At 39.1% G+C, this 27,429-nt stretch overlaps 1 protein-coding gene across 3 annotated transcripts in view; it reads right to left on the minus strand.

Moving 5' to 3' along the window:
• LOC126458466 (pumilio homolog 2) overlaps positions 1-27,429 on the minus strand; it is a 642,319-nt gene that overhangs the window by 260,624 nt on the left and 354,266 nt on the right. The window lies entirely within an intron of this gene.

The following is a 27,429-nucleotide window of genomic DNA, read 5'->3' on the forward strand; positions in this document are numbered from 1 at the left end:
AGGAAAGACCCCAACCATCAGTGTTTCTACCGCACGGTGAGAAGAATTTTATCCATCCAACTACATTAAAGAAAACTGCGTATTTCATGGTGATTATTACCATCATTATTATTTAGTCTGAACTTAACTTGCATATTTCTTTGCAGAAGTAACAGTAGTCTCAAATTACAGTACAGGCCCTCATCAAACATTAAAGATACTACATCAATAGAAGTAGTTGAACATTGACTACCATTGTTTGAAGGCGTGTGATACAAGCAAGGAGTGTATAACACTGCTTTGGCTAGTTAAAATGCAGCTATTACAAATCTGCAATGGAAAATCTCAAATTCAGTGTGTAGCATTTTGCACCCATAACTTGGAACAACTGCACATCTAAATGGTACTCTTGGAACCACCACCACCACCACCACCACCACCACCACCAAGTCTACACTGGAGGGGGAGGGGGGGAGGGGGGGGGGGGAAGAAAAAGAAAAATGCTGGCTTTGAATTAAAGCAACAAAATTCTGTCAGTAATGATACCTTCATTTTTTCAATAACAGCATATACAAGCTTCAAAAAGTTTCTGATGACCGTAAATCAGTGAGTAAGTAATCTAGAGAAATAAATTACAAAAATCCCTATTACAATTAAAACTGCAAAGAGAATGTAATTGCAACATCTCAGCAATGCTAGACAGAGATATTAAAGTTAACTGAAGCCATCTCTGCCCATCAATGATGCCAGTTTGAACCAGCATCACTATTGAAAACATCCTCGCTGAGTGTGGTTAGATTAAGGTATCTTAACTCATCTCTATCACTGCTTTGATAATATTAATTTCTACTTGTTATGCAAAGCGAACTGGGAACATTTTAAGTTCCATTTTCTTTCAAAAATGCATGTTCAGCGCTATTGTGTTGTCGGAACTCTATTGCATTTTACACGAATCAAATCGAGGACACAATGTTTGGCATTCATTGCATTACAAGATGGTGCATGGTCTTTATGCCAAGCTCTGCTTCCTTTAGGAAATCCGCAAGCTATAGCTATGAACTCATTCCGTGCAATTCCAACACATATAACTGACTTCTTTGATTTTAAAGATACCGCTGAAACGTTGTTGTCAATGATGGCGCGAAGATCTCCAAATACAGTAGGATCAAAGTGTCTCGTACTCATCCATCTCAAACAGCTATTAAAAATTCTTGCTCTGAAACAACAGACTGAAAAAACGTCAATGTATTCAAAAGAGGAAGGACCACGGCAAATGTGTGTCAGGCCATACTACATCTGAAAAACTAGTTGTGTTTATCAGTTGCAAAATAGAAAAACCTGTTGACAATGTTGTCAATTCCTTCCTCAACAGCAAAGGGAGTTTTACAGTTAACTTTGGAACATCAGATCCAAAGAATGGATTTTTACAAGAAACGGAAGTCAACTCTGAAGTATATTTTTTCCCACTAATTTTATTATTCTCTTGTAAGAAAATATGTAAAAGAAAAGAGAAATGGCTTTGTTGACTACTAATTAAAACACTACTGCTGTATTTCTGTACTTACATTATCACAAAATGTAGTGCCTCTGTATTAATGGCACTTTGAGCAAAATTTGGCACTCACAAAATTCTTATTAAATTATTGATTTTCTGATTTAACAATGGAAAATCCAGGACGGAATAATGACAGCATTATGAAAAGGATGGAGTGCCACTAACCATTTAGCACAGATGTTGAGTCACAGACAGGCACAACAAACAGACTGCTAAATGGATAAGCATTCGGCCAGGCCTTCTTCCAAAATAGACAGCACACATACACGCATTCACGCAAATGCAACTCTCACATACAGGACTCCGTGAAACAAAAGAAAACCTAAAATATGATTGTCAGGCAAGGACAAAAATAACTCAGTATCTTACCAAAGAACCTTTTTGTTCTGTTGCTTTTCACTGTTATTTTATTTAATCTAAGCAGTATGCTACATAGGACACCATTTTCAGCTACATAGAACACCATTTTCATGTGAATCAACTGAAAGAAAGCCTTAAACAGCTTGGAAGAAACACGATTATTGATTTTTATAGAACTGAAGACGTGAATGTAAGTTAGAGTTTAATGTCTCATCACATGGCACATATCTGATCAGTAGTCCAATTCTGTTCGTACTCCATCTAACTGTCAGGACTGAGGGTGTGAACAGCTGCTGTAATGGCATCATAAGCCTTCAAGGTTCTGTGGTAGAAATGAAATGTAACATGCTACCCCATAAGTAACACACACTCTTTAAGTGCTTGTCTTTTCAAATATGTTATGATTAGTCATTTACCTACACCAGTTTCTTAAACTGTTTTATAGACTTCATGATTACCATGTTCTTAGTAACAGTGAAAGTGGAGGATGAAACTACGGAAGGGAATCCACTATCTTTCTTGAATCTTCTCCTACTGCCACACCGTGCCTTGATACTAAATGTGAAGAAATCGGAAAGGTTCGCAGGAATTTTGCATCAGCACATACCATTATTTGTCACTCTTAAGTTTCATTGTTGGATATTTACAATTTCATACTTAAGATAATTAAAACTGATTAAGTGAACCGTTTGCTGTGCATGTCATTTTTCACATTGGTTTGAAGTACAGTTATTTCACTGCAGTAAAGCAGACATTATTTTCTAGCACGACTCCTGCTGAAGATACTTTATATTCAGCTGTTGCTCCTTTCCATACCTAAAATAAACAATCACGCCTGCAAGTTTTTGATATCCTTTACTAAAAAACAGTAAAATTTATATTAAAAAAAGGTATCTGAGCAGTCATTCAAAGTAATAATACTGCTACCTAAGGATTTCTCTCCAATGACTTACTTTTGACCACAATATCTCGCACATTTTCAGTTTGATGTAGCTACTTAAACCAGCCTCCTACAGTGACATGATAAATAGCTTCCATAAGTAAATTTGCAAATATTTGAATCTGAATGCATAATTTCTCAATTTGATCTGCTCTCACTTTCATATGTTTCTACTCAAAAGGGTTGTTTGACAGTGATGAAAGGCGATCCTCACCAACAATGAACTATTTCTCCTATTAAGAAGTCAGCTTCAGTAGATTGCTAAGACATTTACAGCCCTTTATTTCCCCTGAAATGTTTGATTTTGTGCAGCAGCACCATGATTAAAAAATACTCTGTTCTTCCATGACACTGAATTCTCTCTCTCTCTCTCTCTCTCTCTCTCTCTCTCTCTCTCTCTCTTTCTCTCTCTTTTGCGAGGGGGGACAACTATTGACATTAGGTATTATTATTGGAGTGACAATCTTTGTGATTGTTTGGCAACTAGGAAAATTAACACTGTCCTTTTGGTTTAAGTCTTACTTCTATGATCCTATGTTACAGTAAATTTCTTTTTTGGATCTGTGGGCGCTTTTGACTGCTGTTCTACTTTGAATCCTGCCAGATGGCTTAATAGCATTATTTTTACCAAGACAATTGTCGACAAGATTTGTTTCTGAGCATTTTCGACCTTGAAAGGTCATCTGCACATTTGAGACATATTTCAATTTTCAGCAGTGAGAAAAATGATAGCAGAATTCTAAAGCAATGCATGAATCCTCATTCTACCTGAAATTTTCAAAGACAGTAACAGTTTTACCTCAAACACATTTTTCTTCCTCACATGCTTCTGCACATATTCTGTGGGCTGTTTCAAGATAAATACCACACACCTTCACTGATGCACACCCTCTGAATCAGTCCTTTTCTTCTTCTTCTTCTCGTCTGCAAATCTCTTTAAGGTTGTAAAGTAATTTGTAACCCTTGTGTATCATTTCCTTTGTTTGACATGTGTCCCAAGCTAAAAAAACTGCACGCTCTTAAATAGGAAACTACGTAAAGAAAATCGAAGTGCTATGGCAAAAAGTGGATGTACTAACAAGTGGGTTGAGCATTGGGTGAAATAACCAAATGATGCCAGTGACAAATGTGTCTTTTGGTCATTAGTGTGTCTTTATGATGCTCTTTAGATCACGGCAGTAGCAATGAAAATGTGAAAGCCATGTTTATTTACAGTCAATGGCCAAGATAAAACCTTTCTGTCAGCAACTGAAGAACTTGAGGAATGGGAGAATTGGCATTCCACTCGTGCCTGCCACATCTGCTTGTTGGTGGTATAATGAAGATGCAAACAGGTGGGGTGGGGTAGAGACCCGCCAACCCATGTGTCACGTTTCACATTTACTACACACGTTTAGGGAAACTAAATGAAGGTGAAGACATTTATGTCCGAGTTAAATGTCGTAACTACTAATCAGTTTGCTCAGTGACATGTTCGATGCCCTGTTCCAGATAACTTAGGAAAGATGTGAGTCGTCAGTGCTACATCACAAATACTGTCAGCTATATATCAGGGTGTATCAAAAAGAGCCATCTGATTTGGCACGTCTATGTTTCTAAAACCAATAAAAATATGCAATGAATTTTGTTTTTTGATGAACAGGAAACTAAAAAAGTTTTTTTAATGCCTTTTCACAGGTGTTCAACATGCCCCTCTTAAGATGCATGACATATGTCAATATGGTATTCAAATTGTTCCAACACTGCAGCAAGCATGTCTTGTGTTACAGCTTCCACAGCTGCTGTTATGCGATGCCTCAGTTCATTCATTGTTGTTGGTAATGGAGCACATTTCATAACCCCCCCCCACACACACACAAGAAATAATCATATAGTCAGGTCTGGTGACCTTGGAGGCCAGTAATGTAAGGGTGAATCATTTGGTTGAGTGTAACCGATCCATCGTTCAGTAATCCTTCGTTTTAAAAATTCCCGCACTTCCAGAAGCCAGTGTGGTGGTGCCCTATCCTGTTGGTAAACAAAGTTATTCGAATCTGTCTCCAACTGTGGATAAATAAAGTTCTCAAGCACCTCAAGATTTGTGCTTCCTGTAACAGAGTTCTCAGCAAAGAAAAATGGACCATACACCTTTCCCCATGAAACAGCACGAAACACATTAAATTTTGGAGAGTCCCTCTCATGTTGTACAACTTCATGTGGTTGTTCAGGTACCCCATATTCTAACATTATGACAGTTCACCCTTCCATTTAAATGGAATGTTGCCTCATCACTAAACACTAAGTGTGGAAGAAAACTGTCATCCTCCATCTTCCCCGGAACGAAATTACAGATCTCCACATGACGTTTGTCACCTTCACAAAGAGCTTGCAGTAGCTGAATTTGGTACAGTTTCACGTGTAAATGTCAACACAACACACACCATACGGACATTGGGGGCATGTTGAGGTGTCGAGCTGAATGGCAAATGGATTTTTGTGGACTCTTTGTAAAACGAAGGCGGATATGTTCTATGTCTGTGTCAAACACTCAGGGATGGGCCAACGATTTGGCTTTACACAAACAACCTGTTTCTTCGAATTTTTTATACTGTCATCTAATCCTCTGTTTTGTAGGAGGATCCACACCATACCTAGTACAAAAGTCACGCTGAACAGTTATTACTGACCCGCACTGCGCAAAACAGACTACAAAACACTTTCTATTGTCCTGATACCATTTTTACTAGAATGGAAGTTGGCGCACACTGCTGCTACCTAGCAGGAACCAGTACGTTGTTTATGCACATATCTCACATAACATAATATTTACGATTTTTTTAAAAATCTGATGATTTTTTTGATACACCCTGTATATTGAGATATAGCACCTAACCACTATCACAGTAATGAAAAGTCATTATGCTATTTATGCTGGTGCAAGATGTTTTGAAGAAATTGACAATTGCTTCACATTTTGTAGTGACAGACTTTTTCAGCTAGTCTGCGCAGGCAAGCTCAAGTGTTGCCAAAACGGTTCAGTGAAAGAAGGCAGACGAGCAGATTATTAGGAAGGTTCCCAGAGAAAACCACTACAAAGGAATAATAAGCACTAAAGGGAAGACAATCGCAGTTTAGGCATTCAATAGTTTCCAGATGAGACATTGTAAATTAAGATTCTTATGCCTAGCACAACTTCATTGGGAGTTGCCAATTCAAAAGTTGAGCACTGCTAATCCCTTGAGTATTTGTTATTTCTTACCATTAATCAGCATCAAAGCACTTTTCATTAAACAGTAGTTTCTGAATTTACTACATTTAACTTCCCAGTATACTACCTGTAGTGGATACTTCCTCACATGTTGATTATCTGCTCATCATGGGCAACTGAATTTCTAAATTCATTGCCTTTCTTTTCAAGACTATAATCTCCTTGCCTTACTGTCTGTACTGTCCGCAAGAGTACCTAATACTTGAAAAGCAGGAAAAACTACTCTCTTAGAGAATATAAAGTTATTACATCCAACAAGCAAATCTACTTGTCTGAAGACAGACTTCCTGAAGTCAAAAACAGCCTGTCATGTAATTCATTTCAACCAATGAAGTTCCTCAACAGGTTAGAAATATTAATGAAATTCACTATTAACACGTACTACAAACAATCTTATAAATCTATAGTTACCACATTTCTGCAGTAGAAAGGCTTGCACTAATGGCCTTTAGCTGGTGTCTATTAAAAATCTAGTACTGTTGGCATGCTCACTGACATGTTGCATAAATATTAGGGTAATTCCATTGTAAGTAGTCTACAGGCCCTCCTCCCTCCTCAAAACACACACACACACACACACACACACACACACACACACACACACACAAATTTTGTATGAACATTCACACATGTTCCCAATAAAAATTGGAAAAGTTTCAGTACTTTTTGGAGATATAGTCATTTGTTTGACCCAATACTGCAGCTATCAACAGTCCACCTGTGAATTTTTGGCAAATTTGGCAGATTATATCTCCAGCAATATTTTCTTGGAAGAAACAAATCTAGGCCATCTTGTACAACATTTTGCAGTCTCTTAAGTAAAATAATAAAATAGAATTTCCTGTCCAATTTTCATATGGGTAATTTGAAGTGAAGTAGGCCGAAAAAATAGACCCTTGAAAAAATATGACATTTAGCTTTTTATATATCTGAAAGTAATTACGAGATATACTTGAAACTTTGCACGTAACAACTTACCAATACAAAGTCTTATACTATTAAATTTCTTTCTTCTACCTGTTTCCAGTAATTTATTAAGTGAGAGTAAAGTTGACATTTTTTTCCAAATAAAAACTGCCAAAAATAGCTCTCTTTGGGCCTCTTTTACAAAAAGACTTCTGCAAACTCTTTTAAACCATTTTAATTTGAAAAACCATGTTCCAAGCCACCTAAAAACTGGATTTGGTTTTGCAATGGAAGTATATAATGCCCCCCCCCCCCCCCCAAAAAAAAAAAAACCTCTGTGGAGGTGCATTGAAAATGGATCCATCTTACACTGGTACCCAAATATGACATGTTTTATTATGTTCTACAGTTGTTTACTACTCTTTAGGGAAGGCAATATCAAAGTTTTGAAGACTAGGAAGTGAGATAAAGTACGAATAACTCAGAGAAGCCTCATTAAATGGGTACCCCTTGGGCGACGTATTTCAGTCTGTTTTTCTGCTGAAACTACAGAATCAAACTGATTATAAACTTCGCAGTTTAATTGTGCATTATCAATGCAGTGGAGATTATGGTTTCATAACAGTTGTAGCATACATCTTATTATCAGCCTTCATATTTTACACCACTGTCACACAGAAAGTCATAAAGAAAACTATCTGCCAGTCAGATGTCACTGATGGCAATTTTTTAGAACCCAAAAATTACATTTTGAAAATGTGATTATCGCAAATTATTAGAGCCACAAAAAAGAAAACTATTCTTTTAATTGGATTCTTTTTTAAATAAATTATTTTGTATAGCTGAATGTTTTAGACATCTACCAATGCTTTCGTTTGGTAAGTTACATCATCTTTGTTTTTAGATATATTTTTCCCACGTGGAAAATATATATATATATTTGTAAAAGTGGGCTAAAAAGAGCCATTTTTTGGCGTTTCTAGAGAAGTCATGAACTTTGTCATCAATCTGTAAACTATTGGAGAGCAGTAGGAGAATGAAATTTTAGTCCTAAAGCCTTGTATTGGTAAGTTGCTATGTGCAAAGTTTCAGATTTATCCTGCACTTACTTTCAGAGATATAAAAATCTGAACTTCACATTTTTTCCGAGTGTCTTATTTTCAGCCAACTTTATTTTCAAATTATCCATCCGAAAATTGGTCAGGAAATCCTATTTTATTATTTCACTCCAGAGACTGCAAAATGTTGCACACAAAGACCCAGTTTTGCTTTTTCAAGACAATATTTCCGGAGATATTATCTCCCAAATTTGATGAAAATTCAGAGTTGCACAGTTGATAGCTGCACTATGGGGTCATCAAATGACTATATTTCACTCACTCACTCCGTCTTCAGGCCACGAGTGTCCTACCGGGACCATCCGACCCCCATGTCATCCTCTGAGGAGAATGCGGATAGCAAGGGCGTGGGATGGTCAGCACACCGCTCTCCCCGACATAAGATGGTATTCTTGACCAAAGCTGCTACTATTCGGTTGAGGAGCTCCTCAATTGGCATCACAAGGCTGAGAAATAAATTGGTGAAAGTAAACTTTACCAATGTTTATTGGGAATGTGTGAAAATTTCAGCAAAATCCATGATTGTCATGGGAACTTATTCCAAAATTAGAGTGAATCACCAATTAGTGTATCACTGGTGACTGGTACTGCCTAAGCAGCGAAAGAGGAACGTCTCTCTCTCTCTCTCTCTCTCTCTCTCTCAACCCCCTTCCTCCACTTCAGTTCTGAGCAATGTATTCTTTTCTTTTCCCCTCACACTGACAATGTATTACTGAGCAAAGTGAATTGGAAACCTAGCTGTAACAGGAACTAGCTTAGTCAGATGGCTAGGTAGTCACATTCCAATTCGAATTGCTACGATTCCTTATCTCTCAGTGTGCATGTGAAAACTTATAGCTGAAAATACCTTCATGGAAAGCTGCAACATCTTACTGTTGAAGTCATTAATTTTAACTGATGACAAGAACGAGAAAGGCGCAACAGCCAGCGGAAAGTGCAAGCAAATGTTGGCAAGCAGAAGTTAAGCAAGTCAATTGTGTGCATATTAGCAAAGGAGGGGCATTAACACTCACAGATTTTATTATATTTCCAGTTCCCTTGTCTGCCCAAGTATATGCTCTACAATAGTCAGTGCACACATTATTGCTGTGATACACGGTCTTTCGAGTCTTCTAATGTCACAACAATAAAAACTAATAAACTGTAGAGAAAGCAAGGAAACCGCGTTATTTAGTTTTTAGCGTGTTTGGCTTGTAATGACGAGGTCTCCAATTCAACTCCTAGTGACCACTTCAAACATTTTTCTGGTGGAAAAGTATGGAATGAACTCCACTCACTCGGCTCTGTGAAGGCAACTGAAAAGCCACTTATATATAAAAACAGTGAAATAGATGGGCAAGTCACCGAAGTAGTGTTACATCTAAAGGCTTACACGTGACAAGGTGACACACAACATACATTTATTAGCAGCAAAAGTGTTCGCCGAATGGAAGAGGATTCAAGTATCTGCCCTGAAGCAGGACAAGTAAAAAGTACACAATAAATTTTTCACTAAGGACATAGATACACGTATTATTACACAGTTATTTCTGTGATACCACATAAAATACAAATAAAACTGTCCCTGCAAAAAATTTACAAATTTTATCACAGGGAATTGCACATAAGGCTAGCAATGCAATTCTGAGGAAAAACTTTTTGTCTATGGGATGTGATTTTACAAGGTGCCTGAGTACATAAGTCATCACTTATTTTTCATACATGCTACACGATGAATATATACTGGAAAGTGATACTATCCACCTTGACAAACAACAGGGCCTGGCAACAGTTCATTATTGTGAATGAAGAGTTTCATTTTTTGGTTATTTCTTCTATTACAAAAAAATACTTTCAACTAACACGTAGAAATGGACAGAAAAAAATTAAAAATACGTAGAAACAAGGAAAGTCAAACTGTTTCTTTAATTAAACAGTACCAACGCCTTTCCTCTTTTTTCCACGAACAACAAAATTTTCCCTACCTACGGATGCCAAACCATGAAGACCTAAATCCTACAGAACTGGCCAGGAATACTGTGAAGAGTAAGATTCATGGCTGTATTACATCCAGCACCTAACACTCTAACCCGAAAAAATAACGGCTGGTGCTTTTGCTGCTAAAAATAAACATGTGCAATCTTGCCTGATTCAAGCTTTCCATGCAACACTACTTCAGTGAATTGCACGAAAATTTGGCTTCTTTTAGACTGAAGTAGCTTTTCAGTTGGCATCAAGGCCAAGTCGACTTCCTTCGAGAACTTTCTACCAGAAAGAATTTTAAGTAGTCACCGGGAATAGAAGTTGGGACTCGGCGTTATTGGCTGTAAGCAGTAGACATTATCGTATGTGATCATTAGCTTTGGAGTCAAAATATTAGCTTTTAGTGTTGTGGCATTAGAAAATGCAAAACATCCTGTAACATGCCAAACATTTGTGCGACGAGAATTCGGAGGTGAGATACTATAGTGGACAAGGGAACTGAGAATATAACACAATCAGTCCGAGTGTGGTATTATCAAGTGTAATCAAAACCGCAGACAGTGAATCAATGCTCTCGGCTCTGGAAAACAGCAACATCACCAGGGATGGTAGCTTTACTGATACTGCCAGCGAAGTGTTGAAATCATCCAATGAGAGAAATATTGTACATTGTATTTCTGTTCTGGTCCAAAATGGGCATTTCATTCAGTGACTCTTAAAGAAATGTAAGTCGCAGCGCTTCACTTATATGAGTACTGGAGTATATGCTATTGCTACCTCCCCTCCCCTCTTCTTGGTGAAGGTGATGCCACCACGGCCAGGTTACTAGTTTCATTTAGTGAGTAATATACTGCTCACCTGTATTTACACATTTGCATAGCTAGCCATTTTGAGCAAATAATGTAAATTTACTTGCAACAGTTGTTGGGAGAGTCTAGACGTAACACCAAAGGAGGTAGCGAGCAGACGTTTTGACAGCTGAAAATGTGCTGTATTGGTTTTGCCTAATGTGAAGATTGTAACACTGATGTGAGGTGTCTCATTGCAGTCGATTTGAAGTATTGTTTTTGTACTGAACAACAGTAAACAAACATTACTCAAGGTACATTTGATGAGGACGTGTGTTGGGTATCAAGGTAACTATTAAAAGGGCTCTACTGAATAGATATTGTCTAGTATGTTTATTGCAGATACTTTCTCTCCATTGTTTTTCCCACTATTGTCGAGTAACAATGGAACTATATGTGAAAAATCATGATTTTGGACTTCTTGTCCCATTCATAATTACTAACCCATCAATTCGAGGTCCTCTTATGGCTCCATTCCATGATAAGAACCTGTGAACTGCAATTCAACAGAATTATGGGGCTGTTTTGCCCGATTTCATGTATGAACAATACAGTTTCCCTTAAAAGAAAGTTATGTAGAAGGAAATATTTATGAGAAAATGTGCTTTTTATTATATTTTCAGTGTAACTTTTGAGGAGCCACAGTAACTCGACTCTTCAAGTCTCCTATTGAGAGTTTAAAATGCAGTTCTTCTCTATTTGTTGATGGATGTTAGTTTCTTCCCGGTAAGCTATTATATGACAATGGCATTAAACACAAGATACTTGTTTTAATTAATGTGATTGAGAAAACAAAGCTGTAAGGCTTGATAGCATCATACATTATGAATAATGTGTAATTGCTATAATTATAAGTTATGAATTTGTAAAGGAACTGTTTAGAGACAGTAATCTATTAGGGCTGTTAACACTTTGCCGTCCGCACGTCTTGTACAAATTATTCGTTTGGCGCTGGCAGCACTAGTTCGGACTACTCGGCTTGTCACCGGCCGCTTGTCATTTTTCTGTTGATGAAAGCTTCAAACACATTGACTTTTGCATGCTTTAATTTTCTTGAAATCCTCTATTTTGCCGCATCGTTCCACAAACTTGAAGTTTCTTTTCAAGTAACTTCTCTGCAAGTTCTACACTGTTATAATAATCATCCATGCAGAGCTGATGCCACATTCCATCACAAGGTGTGAATAGTTCTATCATTGTTTCTGCTAAAGGCTGTCCAGTGCCGGAATATATCTTGAATGAAAAAATGTATCCCGTACTCAAATCACACTATATCCGAATGAGTATGCTATATTTTGTAATTTTCGACGGATTGTAAACTTTAAAATTTAACGGTCCACGCCACGGTATCGTTCGTTCAATTTGAGATGTTTTGACTAGGATTGAACGTTTCTTTAAACTTTTTGGAAAAATAATCAATTACGAATTGCACTTTGACAAGCCGTCGGAAAAATGTAAAAATGATAATACTTGTCTGAATCGATTGCAGGACATCGTTTTGAGAAATATCGGTGTGTGTATCAACGGATTCGTTGAACAAAATCATCGATCCATGCTTTTTTTACAATTCCCATAAGGATGGCAAGACCAAACCATTTTCTAAGTTTGGGTGCCGTAACATCAACAAATTTGGCATTTTTTAAATCCAGTTTCCTTCTATTGCAATTTTGACTGTCGTACTTGTTGGTTTCGTTGCCAATATATTCAATTAGATCATTCCCAATATAGAATTCTATGATGTCCTCGAGGCTCTGTGTATCTGTGTATGTTTGGACCTGAAGATCCTTCAAATTTATTACTCGTTCTCGGTAAATCAAAGTCTGACCACTGTACACTGCCTTCTTCATCTGATTCAGCCGAATCAGTTAGCAACCGTAGCGTTCGCTGAATTCATCTTGGTCTTATTTCACTATCTTCCTACAATTCTGCTTCACTTTTGTTGTTTTGATATCCAATGTCTTCTTCCCAATAGACTAAGTCGTCCGGAACGTCAGACAAGATGTCCGCACATTCATCGTAAATAATCCTATTGTCTCTTTCCTCCACCATGATGAAAGGGCACAAGTACTTATAAAAACAAGAAACTTGTTGTAGTGTCTAATTTATTGTTACCTAAACAAAACACCAACAGAATGCAAAAGATACTAACGTGCTGTCGCCAGCCACTACGCGATACTATGCAGACGACACCACTGTGGTGTTGCCGGACGGCATAGTGTTAATTCAATGAATTCATAAAGCAACTGTTTATAGACAGTAATCTATGACAGACTGTTAATTCAGTGCTGTTGCCAAACAATGTGTTGTAGGTAATTGATGTATGATATACAGGTACACCACCTGCACAGCACAGCAACTACCGTTACCAAGTATCTTTCCAGGCCACCAAACACACGAAGCTTATACAATTAATCCCCCCCCCCACACACACACACACACACACACTCTCTCTCTCCACATCTGTAACCGAGAAATAAATAACTGCATCACAGGTGTTCGGTAATGTAACAGAACAATGGACACAAGAAAAAAATATATTAAAAATTTGATAAGGGGTATGTTCAGCATTGTGTTCACAGAAATGTAATAGTTTTAACAAGCAACAGAAGAGCTTAAATTTCAACTTTTTGTAATCTTCACGTTTCACATTAACTTTAGTCCCAACAATATACTTCTGTCATTATTATAACAAAATAACTAACTGTAAAATTACAAAAATATACCAAACAACAAAAATGATTGTATATTTTAAATGTACCAAGAACAGAGAACAGTGTGCTGGGAAAAGAACACTGAAATTTTCCTATGTGAGCTGTGATTTCTCTTATTTTACGTCAATGATCATTCCTCCCAATGCAGACTGCTACCAATAAAATATTTTCACACTCTGAGGAGAAAGTAGGTGATTGTAATTTCATGAAATTCCAGACCAAATACAATGACAGATATATTCAATGACTCTCATGTTACTTACTTGATAATTATTAGTGTTTTCTTAAGATGACAGTAACACACTGTAAACTCCACAACTGACTATATACATTTTCAAATGCTACACAGTGATTAACTATAAGATTGCGTAAAATGTCCAGTGAATGAACCAACACACAAGTTAACTACGTCTGATGCTTGATGGTTATACTCAACAAAAGAATAAAACCTCCAGTAACTATAAGAACAAAGACAACACACAATTTTTGCAGCATCATCAGGGAAATTAAAGACATATTGAGCCATGCAAGGCTATATTTTAACTTAAGTTAGTAGCTAGTTGAGGCCTGTCATGTGCTGCTACTGTGTTGGCTATCCATTGGTTAAGGTTAGTCAAATAGGGACCAGGCTACTAGCCCAGGCAAAACATGCAGTTCCCACTGTGAGTTGGTTTTCCAGTTGTCAATGATGTGTTTCCAATGTATATTAACTGCTGGTGAACTGATAACCAATACTGACACTTCGGCAAAGGAGAGCCGTACACATGGCACACAGCTCTGATGACAGTTCCAAGTTGTAAACTGTGTACTAACTAGAATAGGGTGGCAATTATTGAACCATATGAAAAAACATAAAATAGTTAAAAACTACAGCATGTGTGCACTTTATTTAACATGTAAATATCACTACAGATATTTGGATTTAGGTTATGACATGTTCGATATGCCTGTCATCATTGGCAATAATGTGGCACAGACGAATAGCGAAATTCTGCACGAGCCCCTGAAGACCCAGAACGTCGATGCTGTCGATGACTGCCTGAACGCAATGGTTTTGGGGTTATTGCTGTACACCATGTCTTTAATATAGCCCCACAAAAACGAGTCCCATGTGTTCAGGGCCTCAGAATACAGCAGCCAATCGAAGCCCGTGCCAGTGGCCTCTGGGTACCCCACAGACAGAATGCAGTCCCCAAAGTGCTCCTCCATGAAATCACTTTCCTACTTCGGTGGGGTTGAGCTCCGTCTTGCAGGAGCTACATCTTGGCGAAATCAGGGTCACTTTGGATAATGGGGATGAAATCATTTACCAAAACCTTAATATACCGTTCAGTAGTCACCACGCCATCAAGGAATATTTCACCGATTACTCTGTGACCGGACATTGCACACCACAGTCACCTGTTGATGGTGAAGAGACTTTTCAATCATGAAATGTAGATTCTCAGTCCCCAAGTGTGCCAGTTTTGCTTACTGATGAACCCATCCAAATAAAAGTGGGCTCCATTGCTAAACCAAAACACACACACATCAAAGTCATGTTTGTCAATTCTGTGGACAACTGTGCTGGCAGAATAAAACTGCTATTCTATAGCCCTGGGGCTTATAATAGCAGATGGGTTTGAATTTTGTATAAAAGAGATGCAGGTCTTCAACAATAATTTGTCGCAGTTCTACCGGTTGATTCCCAAATGACGAGCAGCTCGTGTGATCGGTTTCCTGGGCCCGGATTGAAACACAGCGCATGTCTTGTCAATGTTTACAGGCATTTTTCATCCTTTTATGGACAACTGACATTGCCAACACTGCCATCATGAACACTACCCGTTCTCTCAAACTTGCAAATAAAATTCTTGATTGTTAGGACACTTGGACCACTTGTCTTCACCTTGAACTTGGTTGCAAATTCCTTTGATCCGCAATTGGGCTGTTATTGCTCATATGGTAGGCCTTCGCAAGCTGTAGTGGTGGTGGTGTGTTGGGGCTTATGGGAGCTCAACATCGAGGTCATCAGCGCCCTGACACACATTAAAAGCAATGAATGGGGACAGACCTAAGAAAACTAAAGCACACACTCAAAGAAAGCAGGAAAAGAAGGAAAATGCTACATAACAAAGTAAAACCTAAGGAAAGGGGAAACATAGCAACAAGAATGTCACAGGAAATTGTTATTGGCTGGCCACTTACATAAAATATGGGTGAGCTTGTCACACAGTGAGTAAATTAAAATCCTCTCCCTAAAATCTTTGTAAAAACATTTGACAGGGCACAGAACTTTAAAACTTTAACCACATTCGCCCGAGTGTTGCCTAAAAGAGACGGCAGGTCCGCTGGCAAGTCAGCCGCGACCCGCTGGTCAGAAAATAAAACGCAATCCAATAAAACGTGGCGCACAGTGACCTGGACGACGCAAGCACCACACATTGGAGGGTCCTCTCGCCGGAGTAGGAAGCCATGCGTCATAGTGCTGTGGCCTATTCGAAGCCGAGGGAGGAGAATCTCGTCCCGTCGATGGGGCTGAAAGGAAGTACACCACACACGTGTTGTGGGCTTGACTATACAGAGCTTATTGTCAGTCACTTCCAGCCACTCATCCTCCCACCGACGCATGACCCGTGAGCTCAACAGCGAAGTGAGTGCGTCCAAGGGGATAGCACACCGAGATACTTGTGGGGCGAGACACGCCTCCTTAGCTGCGAGATCTGCCCTTTCATTCCCAGCAGTGCCAACATGCCTCGGAACCCAGCAGAAAGTTACAACCTTCCCCAGTCGCTGTAGTCGGAGGAGGGCATCCTGGATGGTCTGGACAATTTTGTCTGCCGGATACAAACGTTGCAATGAGTAAAGGGCACTGAGTGAATCGGAACAGACAAGAAATTTAGGAGAGGAAGAATGTCTCATGTGCTCCAGTGCCCGCAAGATCGCAAACAATTCTGCATCAAAGACAGTAAATGTCTGAGGCAGTTGGACCTTGAGGACACGATATGGGAAAACAACTGAGCAACCAACAGAATCCCCTTGTTTCGACCCATCCGTAAAAACAACTACATAGTCGTGGTGCTCAGATAAAATGGCAGAAAATGCTGCATTAAAAACGGTGGCAGAAGTGCAATCTCTCTTGTACTGCAATAAATCTAAAATCACTCCGGGCCTCTTCAATAACCAGGGTGGCAGGCGGTTAAAACCTTGGATTTGGGGTTGTACAGACTCCACACCGAGGGACTCTAGTACACGTTGCACACGGATCCCAAATGGCAACGTAGCCCGGGGACGGCGGGAAAAAAAGGCGGTCCAGAGGTGGATGGGCAACAAGACGTTGAGCAGGCGAGCTGGGAGCTGCAAGAAACTTACAAGCCTGGCGCACCAGCAGGAGCTGCCGCCGGATGGTAAGTGGCGGTTCGCCAGACTCAGCACAGAGGCTGGGTATGCTCAGGCATGCAGTACCGTGACATTTTCATGAGCAAAAGGCCGACAACCACAAGGCATCTGTGCGTGCACGTACCAATTCCCATCATGCCCCGAGCCCAATGATGCAGTTGGAACATCCTAACACAAACTGTTCAGAAGTTATAATTTTTTTTTTCATATACTTCAATAATTGACACCGTGTAATATTCCATCAGATATTCATAATAACAATGCCTTTATACACCAATAGAAGTCAGCATGACCTATTTAGTCCACATTCTAGGATGTTTTACCACACTAATTTGTTATAATAAATATCCCATCTTACAGACCTAGAAGTGTAAAGTTTACATTTCTATCAGAAGAGAAGGAAGTTCATTACAACCAAAATCTAGAAATATGTAAACAGTGAAGAAAACTGTGGCATATTTCATTAAAAAAAAGTTAAGAACTTGTTCCAAATCCAGCAAGGCACGTTGAAAATCTTGCATCAATAACTGTAAGTCATGTCAAACGATAAAATGAGAGAGGTAATTTTATAAGAGACACAGTAACAATGCCAAACAGTTGAATGGTCAAAACTCAATGTTAGAAAGGAAGGATTTGACCAATCATCTGTACATTAGCATTAGCAACATAGTAAAAGTGTGTGTAAATGCAATACACAAGATAATCTACACGCAGCACACGGAATAAACATCATAAAAGATAGCAAAATAGAAAAGCAATGGACAGTGAAAGGAATGAACTCTTGTTTCAAGGAAAACTTCTCACCAGCACTTATCCTAAAACAGGTGAGAGGTGTTCTTTTAAATAAAATGCCATTCCTTGAATTCACACAACCTTCACAAACCATAGTTCCAAAATGTTAACCAGACAACTGGATGTTGCCAAATGAGATGTAGAGAGGGAGAATGTTACTGCACTTCTGTCACATTTACTCAGTATAATTTGCATTTCTCACTTCCAGAAACAGATTTGTGAAACAGACTGCGCAAGAATAGCGGACTGCAACACACACTGCTGCTTAAAATAACACTGCCTGTGTAACAATATGATAAATGCTTGGCACACTCAAATTCATCCCAACATTTATGACCAAATACTATAAAAAGAGACAAGATTATCACCAGTCACCTGCCACTACATAATTTAAGCATATGAATTTAAATTACACTGGACCTCATAATTTTGATGGTCCTTCTCAAAGAAGTCTCCCATGAATCTGATGCACTTCTCATAATGTTTCTGCCAGTCTTCAAATACATGCTGGAAACCATGAGAGGACCTTCAAAATTGCCTCAGCGGCCTTCACCATTGTTTCTGATGATTGATAATGCCTCCCATGAACGCGTTTCTTCATGTTAAGGAATAGAAAAACATCACATGGGGCTAAATCTGGACTATAGGGTGAGTGAGGGATGCACTTCATATTGATTTCTGCAAGATATTCAGCAACGACATTGGCAATATACAGCCGCGCTTTATCGTGGTGCAGCATCCAGCCTGCTTCAAGGAAATGTGGTCTTTTGCGCCTGATATGGACTTGCAATGTTTTCAGGACACCCCTGCAGTATTGTCCAGTTACTAATGTGTGTGTGTGTGTGTGTGTGTGAGTGTGTGTGTGTGTGTGAGTGTGTGTGTGTGTGTGAGTGAGTGAGCGCGCGTGCGCGCGCACAGGTACAATATGCTGACAAACCATTCCATGAATATGAAAGAATTAAATGACCATAACTTTCCCAGCAGAAGCAACCACTTTTGCTTTTTTGGGGGTTTGTGATGAAGGAGATTTCCACACTGAGCTTTGTTGTTTGTTCTCAGGATCAAAATGATGTAGCCAAGTTTCATCAGCAGTGATTACATTTGAAAGAAACTCCGGATCTTCCTCCAACATCAACTTTAACTGCATGTAGACCTGCATGCAAATGTCCTCCTGTTTGGGAATCAACAGTCTTGGAACCCATCACGCACAAACCCGTGTCGTGTCTTTTTCCTTTCGCCAACATGTGGGTGGCACCAAATGAAGTGTTCAGGATTTCACAAAATGATCTTAAGGTCATTCATCGATTCTCTCTCACAATGACTGCAGTAGTGTTTATGTTTTCTTCTGTAAGAGCAATAACTGGAGCACCGGGCCTACTTTCCTTTGAAATTTTAAACACCTTCAAGGTGTGCTTTAGGGAAGAAAAGACTCTCCATAGGCCTCCTGTAACATTGTATAGGCATCAGTTGAAGATTTGTTGAGACGAAAGCAGAATTTCAAACCCAAATATTGTTCCTTGGGTGTTACATCCATTGCAGCGGTAGGCGATACTGAAGATGTCTGACCTTGCCTGCCTCTCCCAGGCAGGAACCAAGAGTCCCCAGAATGAAACTACTACATCAGGTTTGTTGCACATTAAGCTAACAGAATATCATAAAATTAAATTTGAGATTTGAACAACCCTCGTATGATGAGGATCTGACGTACCAGCTTCTAATGCCTGCACTGACACGGCAACATTATGAACTTGACCTCATAATTTAAGTAGACAAAAGCACACTAGAAAGGCAACAGCCCCAGCAATCTACAATGCACGAAAATTTGGGCCATAATTCTGATAGTACACAGGTATGTTCTGAAAATACAGCTTTCAAACAATGGAAACTCCAGGTTGGAATATCAACAATGTATGTAGAGTGCTACATACTATAAAGAGGACACATCAAGTTCCGGACAGGTACAATTAAAAGACACTTACACGTTACCTTTCAGCCACATGCTTTGCCGGAAAAAGTAAGAGAAGCACACCACTCATTCACACAAGCAAGCATACAACTGCCAACTCTGGCAGTTCGGATGATGATCCTAAATTTCTCATCCAAGCAGCAAAAGTTGGTGGTCATGGGTGAACAAATTATGCTCGCGTGTTTGAATAAATGGCTTATCTTTCTCTTTCTGACGAAAGTTATGGCCAAAAGCCAATGTGAAAGTGTTTTAATTGTGCCTGTCTTCAACTTAATGTGTTAGGTTTCGAGTAAGTAGGAATCTAGCTATTAAAATTTCACACGCATTGTTTGTCACTCGTTTCACACCTTTGCAGCCACTTAACGCTCGAGCGCGAAGTGCTGTACAGTGGAGTGCATAAGAGGTATGTGAAATACTATTTTGAGATTGGTACCATGCTTTGTTCATAGTGTTGAATTCTGTGGTTTCTCGCTGTAGTTAGTACCAGAAATTTCTTAGTTTCCAACTTAATCTTGTTATTCAAAATTGCAGTTTAAATGAATCAAATGAAAGAGTGGGTTTAAAGAGGTAGCATAGTACTATTAAACAAACAACACAGTTGTGCCTCATCTTCTTTGTATTTTAAAACTGACACTGTTAAAGTGAGGTAAATTTGCCGGAGATGTGCTATTCTTACAAAGTGACTGGCATGATTAAATTATAAATAAAAATCATTAATTTAATTTCATAATTATTCTTCAGTTGCTTCAGTTTACTCATTTTGATTTTGAGGGAGAGATTACACGCACACGCACGCACACAAAGGGTGAGGCATTTAAAACTGCTTGTTGGAATATTTGGTAAAATAAACATCAGATTTAAAAAAGTGGTAATAAACATTGTTCACCTCAAAGAAAGAGACACACACACACACACACACACACACACACACACACACACACACACAGGGTGAGGCGTTTGAAACTATTTGTTGGAATATTTAGCAAAACACCCATCAGATTAAAAAATAAAAGTCGTAATAAACGTTCACCTTGAGGAGAGACGTCCATTAACATAACGCTCGATCGCCTGCACCACCCTAGAGGCCAGAGTGGGGCTGACTTTGAAAACTTAAATAGGAACCCCTATTTTTTATTGCAGATTTCAATTCTCCAGAAAAAAATACGTAGCTTCTGTATGAAAAATTTCTATCTTTTCATGATAGATGGCGCTGTAGTTGGCAAACATGGAAATGGTATGACAATTGTTGCAAAACGGTACACTCTCACATACACATCCAATTAAGACATTCAAAGCACTTCTTTGATATTTTTGATAATGCTATCATGTGACACACCTCCCACAATCACATGAAGCACACACTATGATCATGCGCTCAGTCAGCGGGCAGGCTGTGCATGTTATGTCAATGATACGGACTGTAAACATCTTGTCGCAATTGTCCCGCGATTTTAACAATTGCAGAGAAGGTTTATATCACTGCGAAGATCGTCAAAGGTATCCGACTCTGTTCCCCGGCAGGCATGTTCTGTCTGCAACGAAGTTTGGCAGAATTGTCCACCTGTTTGTTGAAATGGAAAGTGTTAAACCTAGAGAAAAAGTCTGACCGCGGCCTGCGACAAACGAAAGAACACAGTGAATGTTTTAGCTGCGGTTGCTGCAAATCGTCATACTAGGTCTTTGCAAATTGCGCGAGGTTCAGGAGTTTTCCAAAGAAGTGTTCTACGCATATTGCATACACACAAATGACATCTATTTCATTTAGCACTGCATCGAGAACTGCACAATCGCCTCAACTTTGGTAGCTGAATACAGGAACAACTGGCAGTCACTGACAACTTCATTTCACATATACTTTTTTCCAATGAATCAAATTTTACAAATTGTGTTGAAGTGAATTGACATAATATGCATTATTGGTCAGTGGAGAATCCCCATTTGGTATGACAAGTTGAACATCAACGTCCATGACGTGTTAACGTTTGGTACGGTATTTTATGTACACCGGAAACTGACCCACACTTCATAGGAAGTAGTCCGACTGGTCAAATGTACAGCTAAGTTGTGGATAATGTTTTACACATAGTAATGGATGATGATCTACTTCAACTGAGACTGGATGTACGGTTTCCACATGATGGAGGCCCAGCGCATTATTAACGACTAGCTTGATAAGTTCTGAATCTGAATTATCCGGGTCAATAGAATGGACAAGGAGGTCCTCAGACAAGATCGCCATGTTCACCCGATTTGACTTCTGCCAATTTTTTCCTGTGGGGCTGGCTAAAAGAGAGAGTTTACATCGATGTACCAACAACCCTTGAAGATAGGCAGCAGCAAATTCGCAATGAATGTGCAAACAACAGCACAGCGGCACTAATACATGTTGGATTGTCATTCAGACACAGAGTTGCAATGTGCATTAGAAACAACGGACAACATTTCGAACATTTGTGCACTGAAACACTTGTGACAGGCAAGGAGACTCTCAGTAATTAAGCACCGCGAGACAGTGAGAGGCAAGGGGGGACTCAGTAAACTAGCACCGCGAGATAGTGAAAGGGGGACTCACCAAAATTAAGCAACCCGAAGGGAACACGTTACTACTCGTTGTACCTAGATAATAACGCTAAATGTAGTCTAAGAATACATTTCAGGAGGGTAGATGGTGTCACATGATAGCATTTTCCCAAATATCAAATAATGTACTTTGATTTTCCTAATCAGATGTGTATTTTTGTGAGATATATTACTGTTTTGCAACAAGTGTCACCCCATATCAACATGTGCATATTACAGCATTGTCTATAATGAAACAAAGAAATGTTTCATACAAAAGTTACATACTTTTTCACGGGAAATCCAAATATACACTAAAAAATAGAGGTTACTATTTAAGGTTTCACATTGAATGTATGTACGAGTGAGGTTTACACACCATTTATTCACATTACTTACTATTCTTCACATGAAGTAATGTGTTCTTGAACAAAATTTCAAAACACACTGGACAAGTATGTCCATCTTTCCCCACCTCTTCCACAGCTTCCAACATTCCTCAAAGAACAGAGCTCTCATTATCATGCCAATCTACAATACATTGCACTTAGGCATTAGGAGGCTGTACTGGGGTAGAGCAAGTGACAAACTCTGCACACAAGAGTTTAAAAGCTGCACTTTCAGAAGCCCATAACTGCATACTATTAGAATTATGCTTCAAAGTTTCATGCGGGATTGATTGGTGGGGCTGGTACCTAGCATGTGCGTTTCTGTTGCCTTATATTTATGACATCAAGTTGGAATACTCTTTTTCAAATTCTGAAGGTGGCAGGGGTAAAATACAGGGAGCGAAAGGCTATTTACAATTTGTACAGAAACCAGATCGCAGTTATAAGAGTCGAGGGGCATGAAAGGGAAGCAGTGGTTGGGAAAGGAGTGAGACAGGGTTGTAGCCTCTCCCCGATGTTATTCAATCTGTATACTGAGCAAGCAGTAAAGGAAACAAAAGAAAAATTCGGAGTAGGTATTAAAATTCATGGAGACGAAGTAAAAACTTTGAGGTTCGCCGATGACATTGTAATTCTGTCAGAGACAGCAAAGGAGTTGGAAGATCAGTTGAACGGAATGGACAGTGTCTTGAAAGGAGGATATAAGATGAACATCAACAAAAGCAAAACGAGGATAATGGAATGTAGTCAAATTAAATCGGGTGATGCTGACGGAATTAGATTAGGAAATGAGACACTTAAAGTAGTAAAGGAGTTTTGCTATTTTGGGAGTAAAATAACTGATGATGGTCGAAGTAGAGAGGATATAAAATGTAGACTGGCAATGGCAAGGAAATCTTTTCTGAAGAAGAGAAATTTGTTAACATTGAGTATAGATTTAAGTGTCAGGAAGTCGTTTCTGAAAGTATTTGTATGGAGTGTAGCCATGTATGGAAGTGAAACATGGACGATAACTAGTATGGACAAGAAGAGAATAGAAGCTTTCGAAATGTGGTGCTACAGAAGAATGCTGAAGATAAGGTGGGTAGATCACGTAACTAATGAGGAGGTATTGAATAGGATTGTGGAGAAGAGAAGTTTGTGGCACAACTTGACTAGAAGAAGGGATCGGTTGCTAGGACATGTTTTAAGGCATCAAGGGATCACAAATTTAGCATTGGAGGGCAGCGTGGAGGGTAAAAATCGTAGAGGGAGACCAAGAGATGGATACACTAAGCAGATTCAGAAGGATGTAGGTTGCAGTAGGTACTGGAAGATGAAGAAGCTTGCACAGGATAGAGTAGCATGGAGAGCTGCATCAAACCAGTCTCAGGACTGAAGACAACAACAACAACAACAACATCAAGTTGGTGATGCTAACAAGGGAACCTCCCCATCGCACCCCCCTCAGTTTTAGTTATAAACTGGCACAGTTGATAGGCCTTGAAAACCTGAACACAGATCTATCGAGAAAACAGGAAGAAATTGTGTGGAGCTATGAAAAAAATAAGCAAAATATACAAACTGAGTAGTCTATGCGGAAGATATGCTACATTAAGTATATTTTGAGACGAAGAGCTCTGTGGTCCCGCGGTCAGCGTGAGGAGCTGCGGAACAAGAGGTCCTTGGATGAAATCCTCCCTCGAGTGAAAAATTTTAATTTTTTATTTTCAGACAATTATTATCTGTCCGTCCGTCCGCTATATTTGCTGGATTCATATTGCCCACGGAATACATCTCACGTATTTAATGCACTCTCGTCCAAAGTAGCGAACAGTTAACTGCCAGTCAGGGAGCCTCGTTAGCAGGAATACTCCCTCTTCCGTGCGCTGTTGTCGACTGACGTGTCTTTCGATGTTTGTTTAGGTGTAGCGTCCCCATACTACGGCGCAGTTACCTCGCATCGTACGGACAGGTAATAATTGTCTGAAAATAAAAAAAATTAAAATTTTTCACTCGAGGGAAGATTTTAATCAAGGACCTCTTATTCCGCAGCTGCTCACGCTGACCATTTTTTTTAATCTCATTCTGTTCGCCTTTGTTCGTTGCATCTGCTCGGGGGAGGACGTCGTAAGACATCCGTTCAAGTTCGTTGTTGATCGATGAACTCAAGTCTTTTTTTTTTTTTTTTTTTTTTTTAATTACAGAGGGCACGTAACCCTCTGACCGAACACGCTGAGCTACCGTACCGACGTAATTTTGCTTATTTTTTTCATAGTTCCACACAACTTCTTCCTGTTTTCTCGATTGATCTGTGTTCAGTTTTTCAAAGCCTATCCACTGTGCCAACTTATAACTAAATCTGAGGGGGGTGCGATGGGGAGGTTCCCTTGTAAGAAGTGTCAGCTGCGTATAAAACACGGTTTGCATTTGATGATGAAATAAGGTGTCAGGCAAATAATGCCTCTAAGCTAAACTGATAAAGAGAATTTGAAAGTGCTTCACTATGCAGCACAATGAGCTCATCTTTTCTCTAGTTCCTCCTAACTGTGGCATACACTGTTAAGGAAGAAGTTAAAGAATTAATTAAACGTAGAAATGCTTGCTACCCTTCTTTCCTTCTTCTTTAATTACTATTTGGAAGAAGTAAGGAAAACTATAACACTACCCAACACCATTGAGGTCACTCGAAATGGAGCATAAACGCATACTGAAAAGGACAAACAGGATATCAACTATAGCATTAAGCAATATAGGTGAAACACAACAAATCTGAAGTGTGGCAGAAATTTCAATCTTAGTTTCCCAAACATGAGGCCAGCAGTTTAATCACTGCCTGATCCTCTTTATCACTAACTGGATTCTTCTTCAAATGCTCAAAGATTTCTTTGTAAACAGTCATTAAATGCTGAAGTGAGAATGGCTATTTCCAATTTTTGACCAATGTAAATTGAAGTAATGACTAGATTTCATCTGTGTCATAGACTTTGGGGTGGATATGTCATCTAAATGCAGACAGATATCTGGAGTCACAGAATTGTGAACGGAGAATACTTTATACTACACTTGGTGCACCAACATAACATTTCAGTCTACAGATGCTAGAAGGAAACTGTTATCCCTATACTACTGAGCATGATATAATTTCTCTAATTATCATTACAACCCCTGTACAAAATGTAGAGGAAGCATGGAGGAAGGTAAGTTGTGTGTTAATAGTACATTCTCGAGAGGCAAGTTCATTACCTTGCCAGAGTAACCATTTCATTACTGCACAATCATTTTATTGCAAAATAACCCAGTGGAGTAGAACCTAAGCGTGTATGTTTCCCTCGCATTAACTAAATCTTAGTACATTATGTATTCTGTCACACACCAACACAGGTGAATGCTAGTAATACACACAAAGATCAAAATGCACTAACTGCATTCTGTTTAAATGACACGGTTTACGATCATTTAAAGCACCAATGCAGAAATCTATTCAATACATAATCAACAACGAAATGTCCTTGGAGGTGAAAAAATTCACAAAGTAGTTTGATTACAGTAATGACAGCTCCTCTACCAAAACTGTCATTTGATGACAAACTTAGGAGCAAATGGTTATCCTTCTACCGCAACATTACATTTTGCAATGGTAATCCAGATGAACCAAACATAAAGAAAGTAAACAATTTCTACTTATGTGTTGCAACATAATAGGGGATGGGTGTAAACATTAATGCTCTGGCACATCAATATACTTTAACACCTGTTTAAGTGCAGACACTCACTGGTGTACAGTAATAAAAAATGCACAATGGATAATTAATACAAACGGCTGAAGTCCAATCACAAGGCTACAATACTCCATTAAAATAGGGTGAAGGAAGTTTAACCACTCATAGCCCTGAACCGAAGTACAAAGTAATGTGTAAATATCACACTGTCAACCACAGAAAGACCGTAATTTGAAAAATCTTGTACATTAGAACAAATGAAGAAGCAACTGCTGTCATAAAATGCACAATAAAATGTTATATGAGATACTGTATAGATTATAATAGAGGGAAACATTCCACGTAGGAAAAATATATTTAAAAACAAAGATGATGTGACTTACCAAATTAAAGTGCTGGCAGGTCGACAGACACACAAACAAACACAAACATACACACAAAATTCAAGCTTTCGCAACAAACTGTTGCCTCATCAGGAAAGAAGGAAGGAGAGAGAAAGACAAAAGGATGTGGGTTTTAAGGGAGAGAGTAAGGAGTCATTCCAATCCCGGGAGCGGAAAGACTTACCTTAGGGGGGAAAAAGGATGGGTATACACTCGCGCACACACACACACACACACACACACACACACACACACACACATATCCATCCACACCTATACAGACACAAGCAGACATATTTAAAGACAAAGAGTTTGGGCAGAGATGTCAGTCGAGGCAGAAGTGCAGGGGCAAAGATGTTGTTGAATGACAGGTGAGGTATGAGTGGCGGCAACTTGAAATTAGCGGAGATTGAGGCCTGGTGGATAACAGGAAGAGAGGATATATTGAAGAGCAAGTTCCCATCTCCGGAGTTCGGATAGGTTGGTGTTAGTGGGAAGTATCCAGATAACCCGGACGGTGTAACACTGTGCCAAGATGTGCTGGCCGTGCACCAAGGCATGTTTAGCCACAGGGTGATCCTCATTACCAACAAACACTGTCTGCCTGTGTCCATTCATGCAAATGGACAGTTTGT

This window comes from Schistocerca serialis, chromosome 2 (genome assembly GCF_023864345.2).
Source record: "Schistocerca serialis cubense isolate TAMUIC-IGC-003099 chromosome 2, iqSchSeri2.2, whole genome shotgun sequence".
Lineage (NCBI taxonomy): Eukaryota > Metazoa > Arthropoda > Insecta > Orthoptera > Acrididae > Schistocerca > Schistocerca serialis.